Source organism: Argopecten irradians, chromosome 16 (genome assembly GCF_041381155.1).
Source record: "Argopecten irradians isolate NY chromosome 16, Ai_NY, whole genome shotgun sequence".
In the NCBI taxonomy this organism is placed as follows: Eukaryota; Metazoa; Mollusca; class Bivalvia; order Pectinida; family Pectinidae; genus Argopecten; species Argopecten irradians.
Genome location: NC_091149.1, coordinates 23,968,901 through 23,993,075, shown reverse-complemented (window position 1 = coordinate 23,993,075; position 24,175 = coordinate 23,968,901). Strand labels below are relative to the sequence as shown.

The 24,175-nt window shown below is 36.7% G+C and overlaps 1 protein-coding gene across 1 annotated transcript in view; it reads right to left on the bottom strand.

Moving 5' to 3' along the window:
- LOC138310343 (probable methyltransferase-like protein 24) overlaps window positions 1-20,986 on the bottom strand; it is a 67,308-nt gene extending 46,322 nt beyond the window's left edge. Inside the window, exon 1 of the mRNA XM_069251527.1 lies at window positions 20,559-20,986. The gene's annotated coding sequence lies outside the window, so the exon portion shown is untranslated. The remainder of the gene's footprint in view (window positions 1-20,558) is intronic.
- Window positions 20,987-24,175: the final 3,189 nt, after the last annotated feature.

Sequence of the window (24,175 nt, the reverse complement as noted above, 5' to 3'; positions counted from 1 at the left end):
TTTTAGTCCAGTTCAGTCTGTTTCAGGTAATTCTAACTGGTGTTCAATGGTAGGAGGAGTATCCCCCACAATTTTAACTATTGCAATACTATTGTGTAACAAGGTGCAGGATTTTGCAATCAATTTAATACCTGCCTCTGCCAGGGATTGAACATGGGACCTCTGGAATGCTAGTCTGACGCTCAACCGATCAAGCTAAAGAAAAGTTCTCTCTAGCCGAGCGATATATTGCGGCTAGTATTGACCAGGGTTACAACTGCAATTGCGGGGGTGGGGGTGGGGGGGGGGGGGGGGAAACACTATTGGGATAGTTTAACTAATGCAATGAATTCTATTTAATTCAGTCTATGAATTGGACGTCATGTTGTACATCTGGTGCAGTGTACATTTAGAGTTACTTCCCTTTGCTAGTGTCAGTGACAATGGGACCAATTCACATACTACCTGATACTGATAATGGTGTTGAAATGTCGTTAGCACAGGATATCATCTTTTGACGTCATTCCATCACCTTAAGAAACAATAGTCCCTAACACACCTTGGCAGGTATCACATGGTACATGAATTCAAAAGTCCCATTCATGATCAAACACACTGACATTGAGAACAATGTCAGTGATTGTTTTTGATTGAATAGCATGGGGGGAAAAGTGACTTTTAATTGATAGTCTGTTATCGTATCAAACTTCTGCGAGTACTTCATTTTATTCCAGTTCAGTCCGTTTCTGGTAATCCTGACTGGTGTTCAATGGTAGGATTACTATTGCAATACTATTTCTTTTGGAGGAAACACTGTTGGGATAGTGTAACTAATGCAGACTACTATTGCAATAGTATTGCATTCTGAATTCTATTAAATTCAGTCTATGAATTGGACTTTATATCATACATCTGGAGCAGTTTTTGGTATAGAGTTACTTCCCTTTGCTAGTGTCAGTGACAGTGGAACTAATTCACGTACCATGTGATACCCGTGAACATTTGTGCAGGACTAGTATTTCTTGTGGTAATTGAATATAACTCTTTGTAATCTTCCCGCTGAAAATATCATCTTTTGACGTCATTCCATCACCAACAGAAACGAAATTCCCCCACAAACTTTATCAGGTATCACATGGTATGTGAATAAGTCCCATTCATGATCAAACACACTGACATTGAGAACAGTGTCAGTGTTTGTTTTTGATTGAATAGCATGGGGAAAAAGTGACTCTTGGTAACGACTGTTAGTCTGTTATCATATCAAACCTCTGCGAGTATTTCATTTTAGTCCAATTCCTACAATTTTAACTATTGCAATACTATTGGGGGAAAACACTTTTAGGATAGTTTAAATATGCAGACTGTACAAGCAATAGTATTGTAATGGAATTGTATTCTGATTTCTATTCAATTCCAGTGGAAGAATCGGTCGCCATGCTGTAGTTGGTTTTAATTTTATTAAATACATATCTTGATGCGTATCAATTGGATAGCTAATACAGACTACAATTGCAATAGTATATTGCATTCTGAATTCTACTGAATTCCAGTCTATGAATTGGACGTGTCGTACATCTGGTGCAGTGTTCGTTTAGAGTCACTTCCCTTTGCTGTGTCAGTGACAATTCATCATTAAACACACTAACAATTGCGATTAAGAACAATAATATGTCAGTGTTTGTTTTTGATTGAATAGCATGGGGAAAAGTGACTTTTGATAACGACTGTTAGTCTGTTATCGTATTAAACCTCTACGAATACTTCATTTTAGTCCAGTTCAGTCTGTTTCAGGTAATTCTAACTGGTGTTCAATGGTAGGAGGAGTATCCCCCACAATTTTAACTATTGCAATACTATTGTGTAACAAGGTGCAGGATTTTGCAATCAATTTAATACCTGCCTCTGCCAGGGATTGAACATGGGACCTCTGGAATGCTAGTCTGACGCTCAACCGATCAAGCTAAAGAAAAGTTCTCTCTAGCCGAGCGATATATTGCGGCTAATATTGACCAGGGTTACAACTGCAATTGCGGGGGTGGGGGTGGGGGGGGGGGGGGGGAAACACTATTGGGATAGTTTAACTAATGCAATGAATTCTATTTAATTCAGTCTATGAATTGGACGTCATGTTGTACATCTGGTGCAGTGTACATTTAGAGTTACTTCCCTTTGCTAGTGTCAGTGACAATGGGACCAATTCACATACTACCTGATACTGATAATGGTGTTGAAATGTCGTTAGCACAGGATATCATCTTTTTGACGTCATTCCATCACCAATAAAAACAATAGTCCTGCACACACCTTGTCAGGTATCACATGGTACATGAATTCAAAAGTCCCATTCATGATCAAACACACTGACATTGAGAACAATGTCAGTGTTTGTTTTTGATTGAATAGCATGGGGGAAAAGTGACTTTCAATTGATAGTCTGTTATCGTATCAAACTTCTGCAAGAACTTCATTTTGGTCAAGTTCAGTTCGTTTCTGGTAATCCTGACTGGCATTCAATGGTAGGATGACTATTGCAATACTATTTCCATTGGAGGAAACACTGTTGGGATAGTGTAACTAATGCAGACTACTATTGCAATAGTATTGCATTCTGAATTCTATTAAATTCAGTCTATGAATTGGACTTTATATCATACATCTGGAGCAGTTTTTGGTATAGAGTTACTTCCCTTTGCTAGTGTCAGTGACAGTGGAACTAATTCACGTACCATGTGATACCCGTGAACATTTGTGCAGGACTAGTATTTCTTGTGGTAATTGAATATAACTCTTTGTAATCTTCCCGCTGAAAATATCATCTTTTGACGTCATTCCATCACCAACAGAAACGAAATTCCCCCACAAACTTTATCAGGTATCACATGGTATGTGAATAAGTCCCATTCATGATCAAACACACTGACATTGAGAACAGTGTCAGTGTTTGTTTTTGATTGAATAGCATGGGGGGAAAAGTGACTCTTGGTAACGACTGTTAGTCTGTTATCATATCAAACCTCTGCGAGTATTTCATTTTAGTCCAATTCCTACAATTTTAACTATTGCAATACTATTGGGGGAAAACACTTTTAGGATAGTTTAAATATGCAGACTGTACAAGCAATAGTATTGTAATGGAATTGTATTCTGAATTCTATTCAATTCCAGTGGAAGAATCGGTCGCCATGCTGTAGTTGGTTTTAATTTTATTAAATACATATCTTGATGCGTATCAATTGGATAGCTAATACAGACTACAATTGCAATAGTATATTGCATTCTGAATTCTACTGAATTCCAGTCTATGAATTGGACGTGTCGTACATCTGGTGCAGTGTTCGTTTAGAGTCACTTCCCTTTGCTGTGTCAGTGACAATTCATCATTAAACACACTAACAATTGCGATTAAGAACAATAATATGTCAGTGTTTGTTTTTGATTGAATAGCATGGGGAAAAAGTGACTTTTGATAACGACTGTTAGTCTGTTATCGTATTAAACCTCTACGAATACTTCATTTTAGTCCAGTTCAGTCTGTTTCAGGTAATTCTAACTGGTGTTCAATGGTAGGAGGAGTATCCCCCACAATTTTAACTATTGCAATACTATTGTGTAACAAGGTGCAGGATTTTCAATCAATTTAATACCTGCCTCTGCCAGGGATTGAACATGGGACCTCTGGAATGCTAGTCTGACGCTCAACCGATCAAGCTAAAGAAAAGTTCTCTCTAGCCGAGCGATATATTGCGGCTAGTATTGACCAGGGTTACAACTGCAATTGCGGGGGTGGGGGTAGGGGGGGGAAACACTATTGGGATAGTTTAACTAATGCAATGAATTCTATTTAATTCAGTCTATGAATTGGACGTCATGTTGTACATCTGGTGCAGTGTACATTTAGAGTTACTTCCCTTTGCTAGTGTCAGTGACAATGGGACCAATTCACATACTACCTGATACTGATAATGGTGTTGAAATGTCGTTAGCACAGGATATCATCTTTTGACGTCATTCCATCACCAATAAAAACAATAGTCCTGCACACACCTTGTCAGGTATCACATGGTACATGAATTCAAAAGTCCCATTCATGATCAAACGCACTGACATTGAGAACAATGTCAGTGTTTGTTTTTGATTGAATAGCAAGGGGAAAAAGTGACTTTCAATTGATAGTCTGTTATCGTATCAAACTTCTGCAAGAACTTCATTTTGGTCAAGTTCAGTTCGTTTCTGGTAATCCTGACTGGCATTCAATGGTAGGATGACTATTGCAATACTATTTCCATTGGAGGAAACACTGTTGGGATAGTGTAACTAATGCAGACTACTATTGCAATAGTATTGCATTCTGAATTCTATTAAATTCAGTCTATGAATTGGACTTTATATCATACATCTGGAGCAGTTTTTGGTATAGAGTTACTTCCCTTTGCTAGTGTCAGTGACAGTGGAACTAATTCACGTACCATGTGATACCCGTGAACATTTGTGCAGGACTAGTATTTCTTGTGGTAATTGAATATAACTCTTTGTAATCTTCCCGCTGAAAATATCATCTTTTGACGTCATTCCATCACCAACAGAAACGAAATTCCCCCACAAACTTTATCAGGTATCACATGGTATGTGAATAAGTCCCATTCATGATCAAACACACTGACATTGAGAACAGTGTCAGTGTTTGTTTTTGATTGAATAGCATGGGGAAAAAGTGACTCTTGGTAACGACTGTTAGTCTGTTATCATATCAAACCTCTGCGAGTATTTCATTTTAGTCCAATTCCTACAATTTTAACTATTGCAATACTATTGGGGGAAAACACTTTTAGGATAGTTTAAATATGCAGACTGTACAAGCAATAGTATTGTAATGGAATTGTATTCTGATTTCTATTCAATTCCAGTGGAAGAATCGGTCGCCATGCTGTAGTTGGTTTTAATTTTATTAAATACATATCTTGATGCGTATCAATTGGATAGCTAATACAGACTACAATTGCAATAGTATATTGCATTCTGAATTCTACTGAATTCCAGTCTATGAATTGGACGTGTCGTACATCTGGTGCAGTGTTCGTTTAGAGTCACTTCCCTTTGCTGTGTCAGTGACAATTCATCATTAAACACACTAACAATTGCGATTAAGAACAATAATATGTCAGTGTTTGTTTTTGATTGAATAGCATGGGGAAAAAGTGACTTTTGATAACGACTGTTAGTCTGTTATCGTATTAAACCTCTACGAATACTTCATTTTAGTCCAGTTCAGTCTGTTTCAGGTAATTCTAACTGGTGTTCAATGGTAGGAGGAGTATCCCCCACAATTTTAACTATTGCAATACTATTGTGTAACAAGGTGCAGGATTTTACAATCAATTTAATACCTGCCTCTGCCAGGGATTGAACATGGGACCTCTGGAATGCTAGTCTGACGCTCAACCGATCAAGCTAAAGAGAAGTTCTCTCTAGCCGAGCGATATATTGCGGCTAATATTGACCAGGGTTACAACTGCAATTGCGGGGGTGGGGGTGGGGGGGGGGGGGAAAAACACTATTGGGATAGTTTAACTAATGCAATGAATTCTATTTAATTCAGTCTATGAATTGGACGTCATGTTGTACATCTGGTGCAGTGTACATTTAGAGTTACTTCCCTTTGCTAGTGTCAGTGACAATGGGACCAATTCACATACTACCTGATACTGATAATGGTGTTGAAATGTCGTTAGCACAGGATATCATCTTTTGACGTCATTCCATCACCAATAAAAACAATAGTCCTGCACACACCTTGTCAGGTATCACATGGTACATGAATTCAAAAGTCCCATTCATGATCAAACGCACTGACATTGAGAACAATGTCAGTGTTTTGTTTTTGATTGAATAGCATGGGGGAAAAGTGACTTTCAATTGATAGTCTGTTATCGTATCAAACTTCTGCAAGAACTTCATTTTGGTCAAGTTCAGTTCGTTTCTGGTAATCCTGACTGGCATTCAATGGTAGGATGACTATTGCAATACTATTTCCATTGGAGGAAACACTGTTGGGATAGTGTAACTAATGCAGACTACTATTGCAATAGTATTGCATTCTGAATTCTATTAAATTCAGTCTATGAATTGGACTTTATATCATACATCTGGAGCAGTTTTTGGTATAGAGTTACTTCCCTTTGCTAGTGTCAGTGACAGTGGAACTAATTCACGTACCATGTGATACCCGTGAACATTTGTGCAGGACTAGTATTTCTTGTGGTAATTGAATATAACTCTTTGTAATCTTCCCGCTGAAAATATCATCTTTTGACGTCATTCCATCACCAACAGAAACGAAATTCCCCCACAAACTTTATCAGGTATCACATGGTATGTGAATAAGTCCCATTCATGATCAAACACACTGACATTGAGAACAGTGTCAGTGTTTGTTTTTGATTGAATAGCATGGGGGAAAAAGTGACTCTTGGTAACGACTGTTAGTCTGTTATCATATCAAACCTCTGCGAGTATTTCATTTTAGTCCAATTCCTACAATTTTAACTATTGCAATACTATTGGGGGAAAACACTTTTAGGATAGTTTAAATATGCAGACTGTACAAGCAATAGTATTGTAATGGAATTGTATTCTGATTTCTATTCAATTCCAGTGGAAGAATCGGTCGCCATGCTGTAGTTGGTTTTAATTTTATTAAATACATATCTTGATGCGTATCAATTGGATAGCTAATACAGACTACAATTGCAATAGTATATTGCATTCTGAATTCTACTGAATTCCAGTCTATGAATTGGACGTGTCGTACATCTGGTGCAGTGTTCGTTTAGAGTCACTTCCCTTTGCTGTGTCAGTGACAATTCATCATTAAACACACTAACAATTGCGATTAAGAACAATAATATGTCAGTGTTTGTTTTTGATTGAATAGCATGGGGAAAAAGTGACTTTTGATAACGACTGTTAGTCTGTTATCGTATTAAACCTCTACGAATACTTCATTTTAGTCCAGTTCAGTCTGTTTCAGGTAATTCTAACTGGTGTTCAATGGTAGGAGGAGTATCCCCCACAATTTTAACTATTGCAATACTATTGTGTAACAAGGTGCAGGATTTTGCACAATCAATTTAATACCTGCCTCTGCCAGGGATTGAACATGGGACCTCTGGAATGCTAGTCTGACGCTCAACCGATCAAGCTAAAGAAAAGTTCTCTCTAGCCGAGCGATATATTGCGGCTAGTATTGACCAGGGTTACAACTGCAATTGCGGGGGTGGGGGTGGGGGGGGGGGGAAACACTATTGGGATAGTTTAACTAATGCAATGAATTCTATTTAATTCAGTCTATGAATTGGACGTCATGTTGTACATCTGGTGCAGTGTACATTTAGAGTTACTTCCCTTTGCTAGTGTCAGTGACAATGGGACCAATTCACATACTACCTGATACTGATAATGGTGTTGAAATGTCGTTAGCACAGGATATCATCTTTTGACGTCATTCCATCACCAATAAAAACAATAGTCCTGCACACACCTTGTCAGGTATCACATGGTACATGAATTCAAAAGTCCCATTCATGATCAAACGCACTGACATTGAGAACAATGTCAGTGTTTGTTTTTGATTGAATAGCATGGGGGAAAAAGTGACTTTCAATTGATAGTCTGTTATCGTATCAAACTTCTGCAAGAACTTCATTTTGGTCAAGTTCAGTTCGTTTCTGGTAATCCTGACTGGCATTCAATGGTAGGATGACTATTGCAATACTATTTCCATTGGAGGAAACACTGTTGGGATAGTGTAACTAATGCAGACTACTATTGCAATAGTATTGCATTCTGAATTCTATTAAATTCAATCTATGAATTGGACTTGATATCATACATCTGGAGCAGTTTTTGGTATAGAGTTACTTCCCTTTGCTAGTGTCAGTGACAGTGGAACTAATTCACGTACCATGTGATACCCGTGAACATTTGTGCAGGACTAGTATTTCTTGTGGTAATTGAATATAACTCTTTGTAATCTTCCCGCTGAAAATATCATCTTTTGACGTCATTCCATCACCAACAGAAACGAAATTCCCCCACAAACTTTATCAGGTATCACATGGTATGTGAATAAGTCCCATTCATGATCAAACACACTGACATTGAGAACAGTGTCAGTGTTTGTTTTTGATTGAATAGCATGGGGGAAAAAGTGACTCTTGGTAACGACTGTTAGTCTGTTATCATATCAAACCTCTGCGAGTATTTCATTTTAGTCCAATTCCTACAATTTTAACTATTGCAATACTATTGGGGGAAAACACTTTTAGGATAGTTTAAATATGCAGACTGTACAAGCAATAGTATTGTAATGGAATTGTATTCTGAATTCTATTCAATTCCAGTGGAAGAATCGGTCGCCATGCTGTAGTTGGTTTTAATTTTATTAAATACATATCTTGATGCGTATCAATTGGATAGCTAATACAGACTACAATTGCAATAGTATATTGCATTCTGAATTCTACTGAATTCCAGTCTATGAATTGGACGTGTCGTACATCTGGTGCAGTGTTCGTTTAGAGTCACTTCCCTTTGCTGTGTCAGTGACAATTCATCATTAAACACACTAACAATTGCGATTAAGAACAATAATATGTCAGTGTTTGTTTTTGATTGAATAGCATGGGGAAAAGTGACTTTTGATAACGACTGTTAGTCTGTTATCGTATTAAACCTCTACGAATACTTCATTTTAGTCCAGTTCAGTCTGTTTCAGGTAATTCTAACTGGTGTTCAATGGTAGGAGGAGTATCCCCCACAATTTTAACTATTGCAATACTATTGTGTAACAAGGTGCAGGATTTTACAATCAATTTAATACCTGCCTCTGCCAGGGATTGAACATGGGACCTCTGGAATGCTAGTCTGACGCTCAACCGATCAAGCTAAAGAAAAGTTCTCTCTAGCCGAGCGATATATATTGCGGCTAGTATTGACCAGGGTTACAACTGCAATTGCGGGGGTGGGGGTAGGGGGGGGAAACACTATTGGGATAGTTTAACTAATGCAATGAATTCTATTTAATTCAGTCTATGAATTGGACGTCATGTTGTACATCTGGTGCAGTGTACATTTAGAGTTACTTCCCTTTGCTAGTGTCAGTGACAATGGGACCAATTCACATACTACCTGATACTGATAATGGTGTTGAAATGTCGTTAGCACAGGATATCATCTTTTGACGTCATTCCATCACCAATAAAAACAATAGTCCTGCACACACCTTGTCAGGTATCACATGGTACATGAATTCAAAAGTCCCATTCATGATCAAACGCACTGACATTGAGAACAATGTCAGTGTTTGTTTTTGATTGAATAGCATGGGGGAAAAGTGACTTTCAATTGATAGTCTGTTATCGTATCAAACTTCTGCAAGAACTTCATTTTGGTCAAGTTCAGTTCGTTTCTGGTAATCCTGACTGGCATTCAATGGTAAGATGACTATTGCAATACTATTTCCATTGGAGGAAACACTGTTGGGATAGTGTAACTAATGCAGACTACTATTGCAATAGTATTGCATTCTGAATTCTATTAAATTCAGTCTATGAATTGGACTTTATATCATACATCTGGAGCAGTTTTTGGTATAGAGTTACTTCCCTTTGCTAGTGTCAGTGACAGTGGAACTAATTCACGTACCATGTGATACCCGTGAACATTTGTGCAGGACTAGTATTTCTTGTGGTAATTGAATATAACTCTTTGTAATCTTCCCGCTGAAAATATCATCTTTTGACGTCATTCCATCACCAACAGAAACGAAATTCCCCCACAAACTTTATCAGGTATCACATGGTATGTGAATAAGTCCCATTCATGATCAAACACACTGACATTGAGAACAGTGTCAGTGTTTGTTTTTGATTGAATAGCATGGGGGAAAAAGTGACTCTTGGTAACGACTGTTAGTCTGTTATCATATCAAACCTCTGCGAGTATTTCATTTTAGTCCAATTCCTACAATTTTAACTATTGCAATACTATTGGGGGAAAACACTTTTAGGATAGTTTAAATATGCAGACTGTACAAGCAATAGTATTGTAATGGAATTGTATTCTGATTCTATTCAATTCCAGTGGAAGAATCGGTCGCCATGCTGTAGTTGGTTTTAATTTTATTAAATACATATCTTGATGCGTATCAATTGGATAGCTAATACAGACTACAATTGCAATAGTATATTGCATTCTGAATTCTACTGAATTCCAGTCTATGAATTGGACGTGTCGTACATCTGGTGCAGTGTTCGTTTAGAGTCACTTCCCTTTGCTGTGTCAGTGACAATTCATCATTAAACACACTAACAATTGCGATTAAGAACAATAATATGTCAGTGTTTGTTTTTGATTGAATAGCATGGGGAAAAAGTGAGTTTTGATAACGACTGTTAGTCTGTTATCGTATTAAACCTCTACGAATACTTCATTTTAGTCCAGTTCAGTCTGTTTCAGGTAATTCTAACTGGTGTTCAATGGTAGGAGGAGTATCCCCCACAATTTTAACTATTGCAATACTATTGTGTAACAAGGTGCAGGATTTTACAATCAATTTAATACCTGCCTCTGCCAGGGATTGAACATGGGACCTCTGGAATGCTAGTCTGACGCTCAACCGATCAAGCTAAAGAGAAGTTCTCTCTAGCCGAGCCATATTTTCCGGCTAGTATTGACCAGGGTTACAACTGCAATTGCGGGGGTGGGGGTGGGGGGGGGGGGGGGGGGGAACACTATTGGGATAGTTTAACTAATGCAATGAATTCTATTTAATTCAGTCTATGAATTGGACGTCATGTTGTACATCTGGTGCAGTGTACATTTAGAGTTACTTCCCTTTGCTAGTGTCAGTGACAATGGGACCAATTCACATACTACCTGATACTGATAATGGTGTTGAAATGTCGTTAGCACAGGATATCATCTTTTGACGTCATTCCATCACCAATAAAAACAATAGTCCTGCACACACCTTGTCAGGTATCACATGGTACATGAATTCAAAAGTCCCATTCATGATCAAACGCACTGACATTGAGAACAATGTCAGTGTTTGTTTTTGATTGAATAGCATGGGGGAAAAGTGACTTTCAATTGATAGTCTGTTATCGTATCAAACTTCTGCAAGAACTTCATTTTGGTCAAGTTCAGTTCGTTTCTGGTAATCCTGACTGGCATTCAATGGTAAGATGACTATTGCAATACTATTTCCATTGGAGGAAACACTGTTGGGATAGTGTAACTAATGCAGACTACTATTGCAATAGTATTGCATTCTGAATTCTATTAAATTCAGTCTATGAATTGGACTTTATATCATACATCTGGAGCAGTTTTTGGTATAGAGTTACTTCCCTTTGCTAGTGTCAGTGACAGTGGAACTAATTCACGTACCATGTGATACCCGTGAACATTTGTGCAGGACTAGTATTTCTTGTGGTAATTGAATATAACTCTTTGTAATCTTCCCGCTGAAAATATCATCTTTTGACGTCATTCCATCACCAACAGAAACGAAATTCCCCCACAAACTTTATCAGGTATCACATGGTATGTGAATAAGTCCCATTCATGATCAAACACACTGACATTGAGAACAGTGTCAGTGTTTGTTTTTGATTGAATAGCATGGGGGAAAAAGTGACTCTTGGTAACGACTGTTAGTCTGTTATCATATCAAACCTCTGCGAGTATTTCATTTTAGTCCAATTCCTACAATTTTAACTATTGCAATACTATTGGGGGAAAACACTTTTAGGATAGTTTAAATATGCAGACTGTACAAGCAATAGTATTGTAATGGAATTGTATTCTGAATTCTATTCAATTCCAGTGGAAGAATCGGTCGCCATGCTGTAGTTGGTTTTAATTTTATTAAATACATATCTTGATGCGTATCAATTGGATAGCTAATACAGACTACAATTGCAATAGTATATTGCATTCTGAATTCTACTGAATTCCAGTCTATGAATTGGACGTGTCGTACATCTGGTGCAGTGTTCGTTTAGAGTCACTTCCCTTTGCTGTGTCAGTGACAATTCATCATTAAACACACTAACAATTGCGATTAAGAACAATAATATGTCAGTGTTTGTTTTTGATTGAATAGCATGGGGAAAAGTGACTTTTGATAACGACTGTTAGTCTGTTATCGTATTAAACCTCTACGAATACTTCATTTTAGTCCAGTTCAGTCTGTTTCAGGTAATTCTAACTGGTGTTCAATGGTAGGAGGAGTATCCCCCACAATTTTAACTATTGCAATACTATTGTGTAACAAGGTGCAGGATTTTGCAATCAATTTAATACCTGCCTCTGCCAGGGATTGAACATGGGACCTCTGGAATGCTAGTCTGACGCTCAACCGATCAAGCTAAAGAAAAGTTCTCTCTAGCCGAGCGATATATTGCGGCTAGTATTGACCAGGGTTACAACTGCAATTGCGGGGGTGGGGGTGGGGGGGGGGGGGAAACACTATTGGGATAGTTTAACTAATGCAATGAATTCTATTTAATTCAGTCTATGAATTGGACGTCATGTTGTACATCTGGTGCAGTGTACATTTAGAGTTACTTCCCTTTGCTAGTGTCAGTGACAATGGGACCAATTCACATACTACCTGATACTGATAATGGTGTTGAAATGTCGTTAGCACAGGATATCATCTTTTGACGTCATTCCATCACCAATAAAAACAATAGTCCTGCACACACCTTGTCAGGTATCACATGGTACATGAATTCAAAAGTCCCATTCATGATCAAACGCACTGACATTGAGAACAATGTCAGTGTTTGTTTTTGATTGAATAGCATGGGGGAAAAGTGACTTTCAATTGATAGTCTGTTATCGTATCAAACTTCTGCAAGAACTTCATTTTGGTCAAGTTCAGTTCGTTTCTGGTAATCCTGACTGGCATTCAATGGTAGGATGACTATTGCAATACTATTTCCATTGGAGGAAACACTGTTGGGATAGTGTAACTAATGCAGACTACTATTGCAATAGTATTGCATTCTGAATTCTATTAAATTCAGTCTATGAATTGGACTTTATATCATACATCTGGAGCAGTTTTTGGTATAGAGTTACTTCCCTTTGCTAGTGTCAGTGACAGTGGAACTAATTCACGTACCATGTGATACCCGTGAACATTTGTGCAGGACTAGTATTTCTTGTGGTAATTGAATATAACTCTTTGTAATCTTCCCGCTGAAAATATCATCTTTTGACGTCATTCCATCACCAACAGAAATGAAATTCGATATATTCCCCCACAAACTTTATCAGGTATCACATGGTATGTGAATAAGTCCCATTCATGATCAAACACACTGACATTGAGAACAGTGTCAGTGTTTGTTTTTGATTGAATAGCATGGGGGAACCCAGAGGGCCTGTATCGCTCACCTGGTTTTTTGTTAGTAATTATCACAATACTCTGACAATTAGAAAAATAAGCAAAATTGACTCCCAAAGTTTAATTTTGAATCACAACCATACAATGATGCTATTGATACCATACAAATATGCTATCCAATACATAGGTTCAGAGACAAAATAATTTATATGAAAATAGTAGCCTAATTGACCTTTTTGACCTCGCATCTATTGCTGTTTAAGGCCCCGGGGGTCAGCCCTATCATTTGTACAATTTCAAATCCCAACCCTATTAGGATGCTACCATTGCATTATAAGTGCTCTTCCATTCTTAGTTGCAGAGAAGAAGTCGTTTATATGGAAATAGCCAAATTGACCCCTTTTGACCCCACCCTTCAGGCCCCGTGGGGGTCAGCCCCATCATTTGCAAAATTTTGAATCCAAACCCTATAAGGATGTAACCATTGCATTATGAGCGCAATCCCATGTTAAATTGCAGAGAAAAAGTCATTTATATGGAAATTGACCACTTTGTGACCCCGCCCCTCAGGCCCCCGGGGGTCAGCCCTATCATTTGCTCAATTTGGAATCCCCAGCCTACAAGGATGCTACCATTGCATTATGGGTGCTATACCATGCTTAGTTGCAGAGAAGAAGTCATTTATATGGAAATAGCCAAAATGACCCCTTTTGACCCCGCCCCTCAGGCCCCTGGGGGGTCAGCCCTACCATTTGCCCAATTTTGAATCCCTAGCCTACAAGGATGCTACCATTGCATTATGGGTGCTATCCCATGCTTGGTTTCAGAGAAGAAGTCGTTTATATGGAAATAGCCAAATTGACCCCTTTTGGCCCCGCCCCTCAGGCCCCCGGGGGGTCAGTCCCATCATTTGTACAATTTTCAGTTAGTAGCCCATAAGGATGCTACCAGTCAAATTTTGTTGAAATCCGACCAGCGGTTATGGAGAAGAAGTCGATTGTTGACGGACGCCGGACGCCGGACGCTGCGGTATCCCATAAGCTCACCTCGGTCCTTTGGACCAGGTGAGCTAATAATACAGCGATGTATACATACATACATACGAAGTCTGGAAAGCCTACATGTTCTACTCCATCGAAGACCGATCGCGAACATGTACATGAAACTTAGACCAGTGTTTGAGACAACAGGCTCAACGACGATATCGGCATTATCGGATAAATCAATGACAAGTGATCATGATCATGAATTACTAACTGAGTACAATCCACATTGTAGCATAAGATCATCATTATGAACTTTGTAATAACTACATGCAAAACATATATACATAATATATGTTTATGCTACATGTAAAGATACATGTATATGAACCACAGGTGTTAGGCTCTATAGACTTTTTTTCTCTCTCTTTAAATATATACATGTACAAATGTATATGTAATACTTTGTCAATATATAAGAGAGAAAAATGTCTATGGAGCCAAACACCAGTGCATGAACCACATATGTAGGCCAATGTTATTCATTTTTAATTTTTTATCTCATAATTCATTGCATGCACGGGACAGGAAAAGGAATGCATGTACAAAATGTAAAATAGTTTGGTTTGATTGAATAGTACTAATTAAACAAGAGGCCCATGGGCCTTAACGGTCATCTGACTATTAGTACAATACAACATTGTCGTTTAAATTTAGCCTATTTGACCTCTGTGACCTTGACTGAAGGTCAAGGTAATTCATTCAAACAAACTTGGTAGCCCTTCATCCCAGCATGCTACATGCTCAATATCAGTACCCTGGGCCTTCTGGTTCTTGAGAAGAAGTCATTTAAAGATTTTAGTCTATTTGCCGCCCATGACCTTAAATGAAGATCAAGGTCATTCATTTGAATAACCCATGCAGAACTCTATGACTAGTAGCGATTTAAAGGAAATGTTGACGACAGACGGACGCCGACGGACGACGGACGCCGCGCCATGACATAAGCTCACCGGCCCTTCGGGCCAGGTGAGCTAAAAATGGAGTATAAAAACAGTCCGTTAATGATTTCTATACAGTTCATCAAGTGAAGAAGATCTGGTGGAAAAGTATACCAGAACAGCTAAAGAAAATCTGGATCAGTCCTTCATTAAAAGAAGAGAAAATGGGGAAAATATCCGTTTTAATAAGACTGGTAAAGTCCTAGCAGGCATCCTGAACTTATTTTTTTCTCACATATTTTATTTAGCGCATAAACTTTTAGACTTGCTCCATTAATCGAACTTTTCCTATGAAAACGAATGGGCTGAACGCTAATAAACATAATTCACGTTCAGCATAAAATGAAATGCACACTCGTGAAATTAGAGAAATTTCAATTTCAATTCCCTTTTCCTTTTTACTACGTACATGTAAGAATTAAGTACCGACGGCAAATGATAGTCCACCAGGTAGTATCAAGGGTCAAAATAATATATGTTGTGTCTTTTTAATGATGAAACTCCAATAGTCTGACAATATTTATATCCCCTTAGTTCACTCTAATACTAAGTGCGAGTCTTTGATCAGTTTATTCGTTCCGTGTACATAAAATTGTAGGCCTATATTTAAAAATGCCCATACGATAATTAAGACTCATGCACCTGGTAATCACTACTTGATGTATATAATGATCCTTTTCTAAATACACGAAACGTAATCGAAAAAATTTAATCAGTTAATTATACAGAAATGAAATCTCGACAGGTATCGATATCGGTATATAGATTCTATACAACATACAGATTGATGTATCTCGACTAGCGTCGATTCCAGTGATCTTTCATCTATATGTACATGCATGTACTATAACATATTTCATAGACGAATATCGTTAAAAAATACCCAAAGAATAAATAGAAAGCAGTTATAATACATGTATATAGTAAGCTATTAGTCCACCTCTTTACGTATGTTCTAAGTATTTAGATATACTGTGCTCTCCTTACTCTCAAATTATGAATAGATTAGTAGCATCATGGTATTTATTTATCTATACATAGTTTTGGATTAATACTGTATTTATCTCAACTTATTACACGAGAGGAAAGAAAATCAACCGATCATCACCAAAATTGACACGGCCACATGTTTATATTTGTACGATAAAATACCCCATATGGTGCCCCATGTATGCATTTCACTATTTACATCCACTATTTTTCGATTAATACGTATTTTGTATTAAGCTTTATTTAAACTATATATAACCTTTGACAGGACACATTTATAATCTGTAAAATCTAATATGTATCATATACTAAAACAATTATAGAACATTGTATTGCTCACCGTTTCCTCAAACCTGCCCTCTGTCTCAGCCATGCTTGTTTTGTTTACTATATCCGGGTATCGAACATATACGTATACACGAGGTATTTTTAACTATGCAAATCAATCCGTTCTATTTTAAGAATTCTTTACTAATTGATTATTGCGTAATTATCTTCATTTGAAAGAAACCAAATGAAGAACCTTTCATAAGGGATGTTAATATATATTTTAGCAAAGTTTGGTGAAAGCATAATGGGACTTTAAAACTGAGCAAATAATACTCATAAATGTGTTTTCCCTACATAAACTAAAGTAAATGTGACCCCCTTCCCAAGGAAAAATCCCAGGGCCACTAATATATGAAGAGTATTTGGTTCCATCATATCTTTGAATTCAGATGATGATTTTTTTATTTTTAGCCATTTTGATCCCTTTTGGATCTATCCGCTGGCCCTTGGGAGTCAACCAGGGACCTATATATATATAGATGTGATCTCAGGATAATAACTCTAACCAAGTTTGACTTATTTCTGAAAATTGAGCAAATAAATGTATTATCCCTAAATAAACTATAGTAAATTTGACCCCCTCCCCTGGGGAAAATCTGAGACTCCAGGGCCTGGAAATTTACAATTTTTGTACAGGGCTTTGGGACCTTTTAATCTATGAAAAGTATTTGATTCTACCACATCTAAATGTGGAGAAGCAGATTTATGAATTTTAGTCAATTTTACCCCTTTTGGATTTTTTTCGGGATGCAATTAATTATTTTTCATATTTTTAACTTGAAGTAAAATTAGAAGCTCAAACTTTTCAATGGTGGTAATGGTGTAAAGTAAGTAACTGTTGTAACAGAAGAAAAATACTAAATCATCTGCTCCTGGTTTAGAGAGTGAAAAAATACCATTTGTCAGTGGTGGAGCATCTTTAAAATGCTGTTATGATGAAATCATGTCATTAATATCAAACGTACAGATTTCAAAGAGTTCCATATGTATTATTATAATTTATCTCTTATATTTGTTTGTGTAACAATTTACATAGAATTCTTGTAAAGCATTATCAGTCAGGGAAGGGAAATACATGGACATGTATTTGTATTTTCTATAAACTTCGTCAGTAGGGGAGATAACTCCAAAATTGCAGGAGATTTTGAGCACCTGAGCCAGCTAGCACTTAAACTTGCAAAAAGTGATATTTGTTTTCAGAATATAGCTAAATGAGACATTCCTAGTAAAACTTTATGTGCATCTGCAATGTATGTTTGTATAGCGGTGATCTACTTGTGGCTTTATACATATATATAGAGAGATATTAATGTAAATAATTTATGTTTCAATATCTGCTCTTAGGATTTACATGGCTTACCATTTTGTATGTGAGTTTGTACAATACTTTTATGAAAGGCTAGTTCAGGTTCTAGAATCAGAAAAATATTACATTTTTGATATCTTATATTGATGATTTTTTTTCTTCAAAATACCTAGTGTTCATTTTTCTAAATGAAAAAGATTTTTAAAAATCATGATTATGGAAGAAATTCTGTCAAAGAAAAGAAAATCAAATTTCTTCAGTAGCTGTGATTATTCTTTATAGAAAAACAGACGATGCCACCAAAAGAGATTTTCAATATCTTAAAAATGACGTCATTCAGGTGAATGTGATGTCATTTTTTAGCTGGACTGAATGACGTTTAAGGGTCAAGTTAGAAAAAGTTCCGTCAGATGTGCAACAAATTAACTTGATCGTATTGACGGAGGGATAAAGTATATTGTATTGACGGATCAAGTTAATCCGGCAGTAGTTATCGGTCAGTATGTTGGACACTTACAGAATAATGTCCTCTATTCAGTCCAAAATTATTGCCTCCCCTTTTCTCTATTTATCTTGTGCTGCGCAAATGTGGATTCATGGATATAATAGAGAAGGATGTATTTCTGGTTAGAGGGTCCTCCTACAGCAGACTTTGGGGTTTAATTTTATTCATATCCATATATCTCAAATTGTGGATGATATGCATATACTTTAGTAATGGTAACGTATTACTGAAATGAAAACGCAAATTTGTACGTGTATACATATATCTATAGTTACATACATGTACATGTTTCGAAATTGAATTAAAAATAACCGCACAAAGGACAACATTACAAGTCTTGGATCTATTTTGTCAACTTCTGAAGGTAATTCCTCTACCTACATGGAGTTGTTTGCCAATGTTTAATATAATGTCTTTGAATCCCATGTGGGGTAGATGCCAAGTACATATGTACTGCTTCTGGTCTCTGCTAACTCTATTTTATCAAAAAGAAACTTTTTTTCTCATACAATGCATAAATAAGAAAATGGTAATAATAGACAATATCGGTCTGGCTAAACAAGAAATCCATTACAATAGTACATATACATTTCTATATTTTGGCTATTTATTTAATTGTGTTTTATAGCATTATGCTAGAATATATACCTAGGAAATGAACAAATAAGCAAATTGCCTCCCTTTATTCAATCCAGTGGAAAAAAAATTCTGTGAATATATGTAAAGAAGAAGTATCTAAAAAATGTGCCAAAAAGCATATTTAATTGAACAATACCTTAACCGAAATTATTTCAATTTTAAAAATCAGTCTGTGATGTTAGTTTTTTTTTTTTTGCTGCAAGTCATTTGGACTAGTAAACCAAAAAAATTTACTAACCGACTATTTATAGTCCAAATTAAATATACATCTGTTTTGCTTCAGTACTTCAGTCATAATCAGTTTACAATTGTTTAACAAAAGTCTGGATGCTTCGTGAGCACGAATTCTCACATAATGTCAAATGATGCATCTGGATTGAAATAATCGCATAAAGAATGCACTCAAAATGCAATTAACCAATCTTAATTCAATGGGAAACCACTAAGTACAGCTGTAAAATTACTAGATGTGATATGGTTTTTTTAGATATATTCCCAAAAGATATTTTTCAATGATCATAAAAATATTGTTTGTTCCAGAATTGGCTGGACGACCGAGAAATTTGGCTACTTTAACAACAGTTTTAGACAAATTAGAGAACACTTTTTTAGAATGAATTTAGATATAAAAAAATGTCAAATAAAAATCAATTAAATTTAGTTGGTCTCAGAAATGCTTGAAACAGAAACTGAAGAGAAAAGGCTGTTGAGCGTTTGATATACAGTACATTTAATTTATAAAACCAGTAATACCTGTTGTTACTACTTCCCCCTCCCCCTATAAGTGTACAATAACTTAATCGGCAATGTAACGTCACATTGTGTACGGTACTGTAGGCCTAAGCTTAGGCCTAATTATAAGCTTTCTGTATATTCTCAGAGAGTCATGGTAAACTGCAGTGCATATATCCAACAATGTTCTATAAGTTGATCATATACAATATCAAACAAGATCTGCCAGATTTTTCAGGTTTGTCGTCTTTAGACTTTGTTTACGGCTATCCGTCGCATGGCCGTGTCACTTTGGCTTTGATCTCACTTCGGTGCTATTTTTAGACTGCAGCTGATCAACAAAACATGTGTGTCATCTGAGACTGATAACGGGTACTGGTTTACTATACTAGAAGGTACATGTAGCAATTTAATCATATAATTAAGCAACATATTAGGAGAAACATATTCATACGGCATCTGTCTCAGAGTCTGTACAATAGACTGTCAGTTGTTACGAGTTGGTTTTATCCACGCAGTGTAGCCTAGCTAGTCTAACGCTTGATTCGATCGGTCGCTGTCATGATCGGTAGGTAAGCAACAACGACCTCGAATATTAGATAGCGAATAACATCCGCCAATAGTGTAGGTCTAGCTTTAACAAGTAAAATACATAATTAGGCCTACTTACCCGATATTGCCGATCGTAGGCGGCATTCAACGTCAATCCCAACCGGTTCAATCCGGGTACACAAGTGACACAACCGGTTACCACGCACTTTCTACCGTTCCACTTTCTACAAGTCTAAACGATGTAGCCCGCCCCGTGCCCGAGTCCGAACTTTGGTTATTTTCGTTTTTCTCCTCCAAAATAGCACGTATTAAAACAATTTTTGGCACAAAGAATCTTTGAGATATTTGTTATCGATACATATAATTCATATTTCATAAAATTAATGTGAATTTCATAAATCGACCTTTATCAATTTTCAGGGTGCTAAACCATGTAGCCCGCAATGGAGCGTGACTTTTTACGATTTTTCCAAATTATTAAAATAATATGCCTTTTTTGACAAAAAAAATACGTAACGTAACTCCGCGGGGCCCACCCATGCGCCATCCCCAGCTAAAATAGGTCCCCCCCCACCCCACCCCGATCCCGTCCCTCGCTAACGTAGGGTAATTTTTGCCAAATTTCAACCATTTTACAAGCCATGGAGAAATTTTACTTCTAATAGCACCTTTCAATGTGAATGAAAACCTTAATTCGTCTGGTTCTGGAATGTGTAAACTACGTAAAATCACCGCACGCTCCGTATTTTGACAGCGAAAAATGTAAACAAATCACTCCACGCCCATACTCGCATGAATTATGTGGCTTAGCTTGAACGCATTGTGCATCCTTGGCTTCAATCAACACATCTCATCGGTAGAAATTAAATCACTCTACATGCAAAAATTGTTGGTTTTTAATTTTCCTCTCAATATATGTGTCTATGATCGCATTGAAAAAATGTTAACAACTACCGTCGGCCATTCTCTCGCTTCGAGCTCTCCACCACTACCGTCGGCCATTCTCTCGCTTCGAGCTCCCCCCCCCCCCCCCCCCCCCCCCCCAATGCCGCAAAGTGTTCAGCAACGAATAAGCTTTAATTAGATAATATTTTCCTGTAGTCTGTAATCTGTGACTGTAAAATGAAATTTTAAGTAACAATTTAGGAAATCCTTGATTAAGCATCAAGGATATGATGCTTGACGTACGTACACACCGATGATCAGTGGCGTAGCGCCCGTGCATGCTTGCATGCTCAAGCATGCAAAAAATATTTGTATAGTCAGAAAAAACACAACATTTGAATACACGTAACGCTGCTGAATATAAATTACGTATATAAATACATATGATATGTCCAACTGTATGCCTAACATAACTTTGTGCACATTTGACAGACTTGAAGATTGGCCATTCTGGAAATTTATTAGAATAGTCTATATATTACCGGTTACCACGTGCATTTAGTTGTTAAATTTGATTGTTTGAATCTTGTCGAAGACAATATTAGACTTCTTCACCAAATTCCCTCAAGCAAATGTGGATTTTGAATCGGGAAACACTTACGAATACCAAAATAAACAACATCGCATGAAAAGTAAGAAATATTCTAAAAACATATAACTATATTAAAATGATAGCAAATCAACTGAAATAGCAATTGCAATATGTTCTTGGCCAAAGTGAATTTTTCGATTTTAGTTCACTTCCCGCCCCGTTAAAACGCGTGTTAATCCATGATTTTCGGTGTCTACTCACGAAATAATTGACTTTTATTTTTGTAGAATATGAACAGATTGTTGATTAAGAAAAAATAATTTTTGTTATTGTAATTGTTAGAAATAGAACAGAATATGTAGAAAAATAGGTCATAAATACTTGTTGAAATAACACAAAATTCTCCCACTGCTTACTATTTTAATTTTTACAGACAAAAATCCGTTGTTTTTTGTTCGAGCACTTGTCAGGGGAGTCTAGTATATAAGATTATATGTATATAAAAAAATCACCACAGTTCTAATTTTGTGTATAGTTTTGCATGGTTATCAACTGAATATCGTGACCTCCATTTAACCATTGGTATATACAGTGTACGTTAAAAGTTACCATAGAAGTAAAATGGTTACTACATTCAAGGACGTATATGAGAAGGATAAGTCACATTGGGTTTTGGGGGAGTACAACGTAGGAGCTTTTGTGTTTGTGCACTGACCGTGACGTTGGGCGACGGACCGTTTTTCCTTTGATATCTGCCGGCGCAGCCTTTGATGTAGCTTGCGGGTGCGAGGGTTACCGTCTTAGGTTCTGAAGCGGGGCCGTCATTTCATGAGCTGTCGTACTTTTAACGAAAATTTAAGGACATATTTTCTAAATTTTCCGTCCTTAAAGCAAGTAATAAACGTTGTAAAAATTTAATAAACTTTACACAATGGTGTTTCGTTTGACTTGATAAGACAAGTATTTGTTGAGAAAAAACGGTTTTTATTCCCGGTTCATAGGCGTCTCGTGTGGTGTTTAGTAGTGTAATGAGACAGTCACGAATCCTTCTCACTTATAAATCCTTGCTACATTGTAACAATTTCCCGTCAGCTTCTAGGGGCTTCGCACCCCATACCCCCTACCGGGGCTTCGCCCCTGGACCCTGAGCAGGGGGCTCTCGCCCGCTGCACCCTCAGGCATGCAGACCTAGCTATCTAGACCTTGCTACGCCACTGATGATTGATCATTACAATCATTGTGTTGTGTGTTGCTAACCGAATAAATTGAGATACATTTATTACAATACCGTAAAACGTTTCAACGTGTGGTAGAAAGAATTTACTTTTGATATTATAAAAGATCAAAATATTGAGATATTAAGCAAAACAAACTATTTTTTCAGACCGTGCGGTCGCTTTCAGTTTTTAATCAATATACGAGTAAATACTCCTATATAGATATATAATTAGCCATGCCTTTGGTTTGATGGTTATGTAATACCCGGACCAGGATGTTGTTTACCTGTACACAACGCCATTCATCCAACTCACCTGTAATTACCTGGCCGCGGGCAGTTTGCCATTCGGTAGACTATATCGGGTATTTGCTATTGTCTTACTGTCAATCAGGTTATGACATCTGTTATTTGGATTGTAATTTGAATTATGGAAACCCCGTAAATCTATGCTCTAGGTTTTTTTATTGTCACCTCCATTTTTAGAATGAAGATGTAAAAGCAAATGGAAATAAAATATCCCTGATTATACCTAGGAATATATATATGTCGTACACAGGTAAAACAATAGTGGAAGTTGACTTATTCAGAAACAAAAATGGTTCTAAGAACTATTTCAACTAAAGATTTAATCTTAAAAATTATTCCAGTCTAGTACTGTAATTACGGAATCGTGGCATATAGCAATCTTCTGTAATTTCTAAGGTATTAGTAAAAATTCTAAACATGTATTTTCACCGTTTCGAATATGCAGCCATTCTTCAAATAAGAATGTTTCCGGGCTCTGCTATGGCGTGTCGAACGTTGCAAAATTAAAGAAGTAAAAACATTTGTATGGCGTGCCAAACATTGCAAAATTCAATAAGTAAAATTAAATGTGTACAGAAAAAAAATGTTTTGTAATATATTGTTATATGTGTTCAATATGTTTAATTTGCGTGTAAAAACAATAATTGTTTGTGTATTTTTTTTAAATATTTATATGTAAAAATAAAATATTTGTTTAATATTTTTTTCTGTGTGTGAAAAATATACATGTATT